General features: G+C 42.4%; 1 long non-coding RNA gene across 1 annotated transcript; it reads left to right on the forward strand.

Annotated features, from left to right (window-relative positions):
• Positions 1 to 285: 285 nt before the first annotated feature.
• On the forward strand, positions 286 to 2,550 carry LOC130380331 (uncharacterized). The gene is made up of 3 exons (XR_008895268.1): positions 286 to 333; positions 415 to 472; positions 540 to 2,550. It is a non-coding gene; the product is annotated as an uncharacterized LOC130380331 (long non-coding RNA).
• Positions 2,551 to 10,230: the final 7,680 nt, after the last annotated feature.

Below are 10,230 nucleotides of genomic sequence, written 5' to 3' on the forward strand. Positions count from 1 at the left end.
AACTTACAAACTGTGCTTGGCCAGAGGGAGGATGCTTGACTGGTGTTGACATCATTGGTGCTGACTGGTGGATCATCTTCTGACGACGAGAACAAAGCTGCAGCAGACGTCGTTTGAGTCTGAAATGCGATACGTTCAATAAAGATTTTAATATCAAACTAATACACGTGAAACATTGTTAAACACTTGTAGTAGTAGACACTCAATGAAGTGCGCATAGCAGCCGGTAGGGGGAACGCTACATAAAGGAGGCAGGTCTCCCCGGTGCTCTCTCTCTCTCTCTGCGCTCAATTGCATGCATGACTTCCGGTCCGAAGTGTTGTCTCGCGGCGGGTAAGGTGTTACGCTGCTGCTTTGTTTCTGAGATCCTATTGAGGTTGTTGTTGACTCTTGGGTGCATTTGCTTTGCTGCAGAGCGCTTGAGCTGCCGTGCCCCACTATTAGCGTGCGCTACTCCCGTTGGCCTGCGTTGGTAAGTGTCCTCTTGGTCTGCACAATCTGATTATTAAATATTAGCGCTAACAATGGTTCGGTTGTAGGTACCGCATGTAGCTGTAGGCTCCTCCCCCTGTTATCGTCAGTGTGCCGCCAATCGAGTCAACAGGTATAGTGTGTTTTAATCCAGCATTGGGCCCATACGGTAATTTCAATAATAAACATTTTTACCAATTGTATACATTCTGTTTTTAGATGAGGGACGGCTACTGAGCAACCTGAACGGCTGAACCCTGCTGCTTTGTCTTTATATTTCGTCTGCAGTTTCAATTACAGCGCCGTCCGCTGTTGTGTTTACAGCTTTGTCTGTTGTCCTTGTTTATAGCGCTGTTTGTTGTCTGTTGCCTACAGCGTTGCAACAGATTTGGCGTTGTGTTACCACGGCCGAAACCGTTACAGCCATTTTTCATAAGTGTGCCGCCTTGGCCATTGGGTTTCTTTTGCTTTGAATATAGTTTGTTTATTTACTTTCTTTTCTGTTTTTGAGCAAAGGATATTTTGTTTGGATTGATTGTTTGCCCCGTTTTGGTTTCGTATTAGTTTTGTTTTATTGTGTTTGATTCTTGTCTGTTTTACTTTACAGAGGTCTGTGGTGGCGGCGGTGTCCCTTTTCTTCCTGTGTGCTGTGCTTCCCTGGGATTTGTGTTTGTGTGTGTGATTATCATTTACCCGGGTGATTTATATTATTTGGACCCTTCCCTTCGCTAGTCCCCCCATTCACATCAGCCTCCGTCAGAACAGTTTATTGTGTGATTAGTCCATTGGATTAATTAAATAAAATATATATTGTTAAAACTGTGAACCACGTCTCCTGCCATTAGAGTCAACTTACTTGCGTGTCCTAAATTAAATCTTTGGGTGAAAGTCCCAAGGTGGCGTTGTCTGCAACCTCCTGAACACGGGCTGTGCTTGGTGTGGTCCCTAACGTGACCTCGCCCCACGCCCGCTTCTCCCCTCGCCCTGCCACACACTGATGACAGCAAACGTATATAGAACGCAGAGTCTATAGGACGTTAAATTGCCAACTTGGCTTATTCACTGCTGAAAGAACGAAAGGCAGCAGCTTTACTTTGTAAACTGCCAACTTATACACAACTCGTATGAGATGTGGTGCTTTACTGCAAACGACTGTATCAGTGTGTTTTATCTACTGATTATACACATTTTATGTGTTTAGGCCATTTATAAGATCTCGTTAACATCACTAAAGGTAATTTCCAAATACATTAAAGAAAAGAAAAAGACAAAAGCAAAGAGACTTTGCAGCAGTAGCACACTTTTATTTGAACAGAGTGGGAGACGAATCAGGGGCCGTATTCACAAAGCATTTTATCTTACCGCTAGGAGTGCTCCTAACTCGCGCTAAACCATTTTACGTAGGAGTTTTTTCTTAAAAGTTATTCACAAAGCCGCTGAGACCTAGGCTACTCTTACTAAGGATAAATCACAAAGAGTGACCTAAGAGTGACGCGCCGTTGCTATGGATTACGTAAATTCTCGTGCACGAGTTTAGAAGCGGTCAGTTCGGTGATTGGAGCAAGGTACGTTTTATTACTCTGTTTTCTGGGAATAATTGACGCAAGCAGAAACCAGAAAACAAGCCGTTTTTTCGTTTTGACAAGAAAACGAAAATCAAGATTTCAGTTTGTTTATTCGTTTCTACGTTTTGTCAAAAAAACGAAAATCAATATTTCAGTTTGTTTATTCGTTTTTTGGTTCTTACTGAGCGAAACGAGTTTACCACTCAATATCTGGGGCCGTATTCACAAAGGATCTTAGGGCTAAAAGTAGGTCCTAACTGGCGAATTTAGGAGTAACTCCTAAAAATAATGGGCGTGTCACTCTTAAATTTAGGACTCCTAACTTTTTTCACTAAGAGCAATTCACAAAGTATTTTAGGACTAAAAGTAGCACCTAAATCTAGGAGAGCTTAAAAGTCCTCAAGAGGACTCCTAACTCAGTAAGACCTATTCACAAAGAATCTTAAAATGCCTGCGAGACGAAATGTTAGGGTATTCAACTTATTGTGGAGTTAATGCGCGATGCAATAACATCCCCGACTAACAGGAATAATCCGATTAGTCCCGAAATAAAATGTTATAAAAATTATAAGTTATAAAAAATATATATAACTTATAAAAATAAAATAATTGCGCCATCAAAAGACGAGGACGTGTTCGTCAATAGTGGGAAAGAAAGTGCATTCCATCAACACGCAGGTTGTTTTTGATGCAAATTTTAACATAGCCTACTGGATGTTGTTGCAAAGTGGCCTGGATCTTCAGCTACCCATGATTCGCGCATTTTAATGGTGAGCGGTCTGAGGCAGCTTTTTGAGATGTACCAGTTGGGTGTCACTTGCTGGGTGACGGTGACTATCCATGCAAGACGTGGCTCTAGACACCCTACCTTAATCCACAACCGGGAGCACAGTTAAAGTGTAACATGTAAGTGATTACGCAGATTACGCTTAGTCCTATGCGTAAAACACTATTGGCTCTTTGCGAGCACACAAACATACACGAAATGTTGTGGAGAGAGGAATTGGGCATATGAAACGTCGGTTTCATGTCCTCCACGGCGAAATACGCCTCACCCCAGAGAGGGCAAGCACAGTAATCACTGTATGTGCCATTCTACACAACCTTTGCAAGCGGAGGAACATTCCACAGCCAGACGATGATGATGATGATGATGGCGATCAACATTACAAGGAATTTGGCCGTGTGGAACCGAGTGGACAGGCATTTAGGGATCACTTTGAAAACACATTTTAGGTAAACACCTTGGCACAAATCAGTCAACACTTGGGTAGTTCGTAACATTTATTTTCTTTTAGATTTTACGTATTTTTATTGTTTGCTTTCTCTCTCTCTTGAACGTGCAGGCTACAACGTCATTATCGTGGTCTGCACAAAATTGTCATCATGCGTGTATTCTGCTAACTGCACTATAACTACTTAATTAATTTCTAGCCTAGGCTATTTCCTTGTTTTTCGGTGATTCAGTGGGCTCGTCTGAACAACCAATCACCGAACTGACCGCTTCTAAACTCGTGCACGACAATTGACGTAATCCATAGCAACGGCGCGTCACTCTTAGTTCACTCTTTGTGATTTATCCTTAGTAAGAGTAGGTCTCAGCGGCTTTGTGAATAACTTTTAAGAAAAAACTCCTACGTAAAATGTTTTAGCGCGAGTTAGGAGCACTCCTAGCGGTAAGATAAAATGCTTTGTGAATATACGGCCCCTGGTTTCCGCCGGTGGGCGGGTCCTCTTATTGGCTAGCGTGCTTCATTGACCTGTGCTCTTCATAATAAAAGTTCTTCCGTTTGATAATGCCGACAAAAATATTACTTTATTATAGACACTAGCAGACACAGAGGACCACACCACCCACAGGGCAGAGTAGCTAAAAAATGTACTCAAGTAAAAGTACTGTTACTTTAAGATTATAATTACTCAAGTAGAAGTAAAAGTACTCGTAAAAATAATTACTCAAGTAAGAGTAAAAAAGTATGCAGTGAAAAGACTACTCAAGTACTCAAGAGTACAAGTACTGAGTTTCTCCGATTTATTTTTTAAATAAACAGCATCACAAACGGTACAAAATAGACACCAACAAAATATAAAACAGCAATGTTCAAATAAAGATAATGTAAATAACATCCTTTTAAATAAAATAAATAAGGTCTTTAAAAAAAAAATGTATAACCCTTGAACTAAAACATTAACAAATTAAATCTTTGCAAAATTAAATACATCAACCTTTAAATAAAATTAAAATAAATTCGGTTTATCCAAAATGATATTAATTAAAACCAATACACGTATAACTGTTAACTAACATTGTGTGTGTGTGTGTGTGTGTGTGTGTGTGTGTGTGTGTGTGTGTGTGTGTGTGTGTGTGTGTGTGTGTGTGTGTGTGTGTGTGTGTGTGTGTGTGTGTGTGTGTGTGTGTGTGTGTGTGTGTGTGTGTGTGTGTCACTCTGTTCAAGCCTGCATGAGAGTTCAATGTTGTCATCAGCTGTAACGTCTTTCTGACCAATCGCAATTCAAGGCCGACCTGGGCTGTGCCATTTCGGGAGGGGGCGCTCCCCTCTAGACAACCGAATTGGTTGCGACGTTGACCCGGCGCCCCCCGAAACGTTAACGGGCCACAGGGAATTTTCCCAACTCCCCCGATTACCACTCTGCGTTGTGCGTGCGTGCGTGCCTGTGTGTGTGTGCAGGCGTTATTCAATTGCCTCTCGGCGGCTTGTACCCGCGATCTCGTCCTTTCGGCCATCACCCAACCCTCATGACCATAGGTGAGGATAGGAACGAAGATCGACCGGTAGATCGAGAGCTTTGCCTTGCGACCCAGCTGTCTTTTCGTAACAACGGTGCGGTAAAGCGAACGCAATACCGCCCCCGCTGCTCCGATTCTCCGGCCAATCTCACGCTCCATAGTACCCCCACTCGCGAACAAGACCCCGAGGTACTTGAACTCCTTCACTTGGGCTAAGGAATATTCACGTCGTGATAGAAATAGATCTCGCATGTAATAAAAGAAAAGATCCAAAAAAACAAAGTAACGACCGTCACGTAGCCAAATGGAACGGCGTAAAAGTACAGTTTTTTCTTCAAATATTTACTCAAGTAAAAGTAAAAGTATGTTGCAATAAAACTACTCCTAAAATTACAATTTATCCAAAAAGTTACTCAAGTATTTGTAACGGAGTAAATGTAGCGCGTTCCTACCCACCTCTGGTCAAGACTGACATGGCTTCAAATAACAATAATAGTGTTCATAATAATTTGACAATGAGAACTTATGAAGTTATGATGACTTCAGTGCAGTTGATGTTTATCCACAGTTAATACATGCAGAATAGACCTGAGGGCTTTACTACGACATCATTGTCCGGCTCTGAATATGCGCTCTGTACGCATTCACATCAGAGGAGCTGCGATCGCGGGCTGCTGATTACCTCACAGCCTGAGAGCTATGAGGAATACAAGTGATTACAACACATTTCTGACAGCTGCACATTGCGCAGGGCTCTCCGTGAGACGCACGCAATTCAACCCATGCACACGCTCAGACGCCACACAACTTGCGCCGCTATTTGACAGTGGAAGGGTAGGAATCAAATGCGTCCGGGTGAAATTTCCAAATCGTCCGGGATTTTAATAAAGCCTCAATACATGTTCACATTTAATTTGCGTTGCGTTCCTCTGGGTCTGTCACAAACTAGTTGCATTGGTGGAAGTGAGTAGGGGGAGTGGTTAAGTAAAGCCTTCAGATTGGACGGTTTGACTTTAGAGTTACCGTCATGTTTTGTATTATATTTTTTTTTACCATTATTGTTTTATAGGGACAAACATTAACACATTTATCCTGCAGGGGATTGATAAATTTCTATCCATGTAACAGAAGGGAACACTTACTCATAAGTAGTATAAACGGAATAATCACCTCAAGGCAGGGCAATAAACAGTTTGATATGCCCGTCTCGCGGAAGGTTACCGCCCTCGACTTCGTCTCGGGCGGTAAGCCGTCCACGAGCCGGGCATATCAAACTGTTTATTGCCCGGCCTCTCGGTGATTATTCCTTAGTAATTCACCGTTGTTAGGTATAATTGACTGCTGTCAAGGAAAACAAAGGACTTTTTGCCTCTAATGACGTCTTTGGCATCACTCCTCAAGTAGTCCGGTAACTTTTCAACCCCAGCGTCTTCAGTTGCTAGGCGACGTCAACGTCTTTGGTGTACGTGTCAATAACCTACCGGCCGGGCGCCGTTAATAAATATTATAAATAAATATATAAACGTCACATTTAACGTCACAGTACACCTTCAACCTAAGGATTTGCGGTGATATGTTAAAACAATTATTAAACAATTATTAAAAGCACTGCTGCTGCGGCTCCCCGTTTAGCGCCATTGCTTCCACTGTTCTTTTGAATAGACGCAGTGCATTCTGGGGCGGTTTAGTACGTCTAGTAAGCTAGCGATGCTTACTCAAAATCTTTCCGGAAGTAGAAGACATTCGGATACTACTCGCTTACCTAAACTCGCTTACTAAGTTCTCGCTTACTCAATTTGACGTCATAGTTAGTAAGCGTAGTAAGCAAGTATGCGGTTTCGAACACACCCTATTTCTCTGCTGATCAACACTACGAATGCTGGTAACAAATAAATTGAAAACAATGTAAGCGCCGCTGTAAGTTCCATATTGGCTCGGCTACCAGATCGGCTCGGGGTCCGTCGTCTGCTGATTACGTCACACAATACGCTATCTACAGCAATAAGGTATTTTATGGCTTAAATTAAAGAGCCTGTAATGATCTTTCATTTTGAACATAGACCATTCCCAACCTATTTGTATGGATAGTTTTCTTCTAAAAACAAAACATCCCTCGGAATCATCTTGGCTGTTAAGATAAGCCGTCCGTGTTGCCAGATTGGGCACATTTTCAGCCTTATTGTATGTAACGTAATCAGCAGACGACGGACCCCGAGCCAGTGTTGCCAGATTGGGCGGGTTCCCGCCCAATTGGGCTACTTTAGATTTCATCTCGCGGGGAAAAAATGCATTGGGCGGGTATATACATTTTGGGCTGCTTTTGCCAATATCTGGCGGTTTTTTACTAATGTGAAAACAGCACACCAAACTGTTATTTTATGGTTTAAAAACGGTACAAATACAAAACTCAGTAGGCCTATACTTCAATATACTTCACGTCGTGATGTCACATCAACAAACCGTTGTGCGCCGACGCAGAAGTCTGAGGCAAAAGCCCGCTCTCTCTCAACTCTGTTAGCGAAATAAGCATCATGCCGAAGTGGGGGAAATATAAAAAACTTTATAGAAAGGAATGGGAGACCGACCCTGAATTAAAATCGTGGATCGCGCCTGCCCCAGCAGATGACAGCAAAGCTCGTTGCAGGTAGGCTATTGTAACGTTGAATTAAGAGCCCACCTCACCGGCAGTGTGTCTGCTTATAGGTCGGAATGAAGCGGCCACCGATCATTGACAGGATGGATACTTTATTCTACCGGACTCGTTCGCTTCTTCACTAGACGCACACGCTACCGCTCACTCTCCTCGCCCGTCCACTCACTCGCTGACGTCACTCACACACACACCTTTCTCGCGCACACACATACGCTATTAGGACTAACGCAAAGGCAGGTGGTTGATGTTACTGCTGTTAATTCTTGGGCCTGGCACTGGGATACAGGCAGTGCATTTTTCCACATTTTCTGTGACATGCACGGTCTGTGATAATAAAATAGAACTTGCCATTTGGGCTTAATTGTTTAATACCGTAGCGTTACCGCGTAATCAGAAGGACGAGTCGATATGGTAAAATCCCCAGGGATGTTTATTATTACTCCTCAACCGGACGGAGCATAAAACATTGCAGCCATTAGAAGTAACTCTTGGCGCATATAACACTAGAACCACAACATGCATTTAATGTTTATTCAACGTTTTCCTGTGAAAAACGTTATTGGGCGGTTTTTTGCTGAAGTGGGCGGGTTTTGGAACGTGATTGGGCGGATTTAGCTCATCCAAATCTGGCAACACTGCCCCGAGCCGATCTGGTAGCCGAGCCAATATGGTACTTACACCGCCACTACGACAATTAGACGTCAATGTCGGAGTGGCGTTAAGTCTGAATGGAAGGCGGTCCCCCTTTAAAATGCTACCTTTTCACTGCAGTATTTACTTGCTGTTGTAGTGTCAATATGGTCCGATTTTAAACAAGATTGAAGATTCTAGGGAACAAAGTTACATACAGTGTTAATAAGAGTTTAATAATGTAAATTGTAATGTAAAAAAAATATGGATTTTATCAGGCGGGCCACAGTTGTGCAACCAGACACGCTTGGAAACAGTACAAAGAAACAGAAGAATGCATTACCTACAATAAATAGTATTCAAATTGTGAATTTTGAATACTGCAATTTGACCCCTATCCATCTTTAGAATGGGCCTATATAGGTCTCTTGCCTAATCATCTAACATAGTAATTCACTTGTGTGTTGTGAACATATACACACATTCCAAATAGGTATAACAATATATTAGCACATAACTAGCTTAATTAAAAGCTAAATGACAATAAGGAGTCACCTGAACAGGGACTTCAACCTCGGACCCCCAGATTACCAGTGTAATGGCAGAAGGTTGGTTACTACGGGCTGCTACCATGTGAGCTACCACCCAGAACATCGGTTAACAATGGCTGCTACAGTGTGAGCTACCACCCAGAACATCAGTTACTAATGGCAAGGCTGCTACAATGTGAGCTACCACCAAGAACATCAGTTACTAATGGCTGCTACCGTGTGAGCTACCAGGCAGAACATCAGTGGATTTGTATGATAGTAGTTTATTTGAAGTGCTCAGCACAGGGAACCCTGCAATCTTCTGGGGATTCCAAAGTACAGGCTAGCTTGTGACAGGTTACAGTAGCGTCAATATGGAAGTAAAATGTAGGAGTTTTCTGTGTTCATACAAGCAAAGATACTTCGGTACATAGTTCAGTCATTCATTGGGCAAAGCATTTCAAAATGAAAGGTTGCCACGGAGAACCTATTTTGCCATTTATTAGCTGGTGATAATTCATCCCAAGAACCATGTGGACTGTTTCTATTGTAAAGAAGCCTCACGTCGCTGTTGTTATATTATGTCATCTAAGCAGTTATGTTTACAAATCGTGTCAACCTTTCTAACTATATTTAACCATTCACACATTGTTCCAGAATAAAAAATCTGCGTTCGGCCTACCTCGATCGAGTGAGTCTGAGCTGAGCTGTTTAAGTTCCCTTAAAGGAGTAAATCCTTGTTGTCACAATAAATAAATCCTTCCCCCCACCCCCAACATTGAGATCTACAAACAATAAAAAGCAAGATATAAAACGAAACACCAGTCTGCGGAACCAAATATATATATAAAGAAATTACATGAAAACCAAGGCAAGACCATGCCAAATCCAGCAGAATCCAGGCAATCTCTTCTCCTTCTAGCTTGTAGGAAGATATGGTGATCCCAGTGTCCAAGAAGAGGTAGTGCCACTCATAACAAAGACCTTAGAAATGACACTGCTACCCTCTATTTAATCCCAGAGATACGCGTTCACATCCAGAGGATATAAAACATGAAAAAAAATACAAATAATGTCCTGTGTTTTTCCTACTCTTACCGGTATTTTCGGAGAACTAAGTGTAGTGCATTGGATACACGTATTCAGGTTAGATAATTCCAAGTCAGAAATAATGAGATTTGAAACAAAAGATGAACAAAATGTTGCTTGAGTCTTGGGGGGAGGGAGGCGTGGTCTGAAGGGGTTGTGAAGCTACATCACATTGAAACCCATGAGGGTACACGGTATATATATTACACACAGTTGTGTAAGATACATGTATATGTATATAATTGATACATGTATATGTATATAAATGTTCCCCTAGGTCTTTTTTGTTGCCGATGTTTGTATCCAGGATCACCATTGCCGGGGTGGGGAGGTCGGTTGCCAACAGGGCAAAGAGTTCCACCAATCACAGGGAATGGATTTCACATTCAACGTAGCGTTGGCGAGGTTGGGTATCCACAACTCAACCGGGACTATCAAATTCGGCTTTTACCCCAACCTGCAGTTCCTTGGGAAAGCTTTGTGCTGGTTTCCCAAGCCAAACAGGCCAGGTTTGTACCCTCTGTGTATGGTGCACTGTGTATC

This window comes from Gadus chalcogrammus, chromosome 4, assembly GCF_026213295.1.
Source record: "Gadus chalcogrammus isolate NIFS_2021 chromosome 4, NIFS_Gcha_1.0, whole genome shotgun sequence".
Classification (NCBI taxonomy): domain Eukaryota; kingdom Metazoa; phylum Chordata; class Actinopteri; order Gadiformes; family Gadidae; genus Gadus; species Gadus chalcogrammus.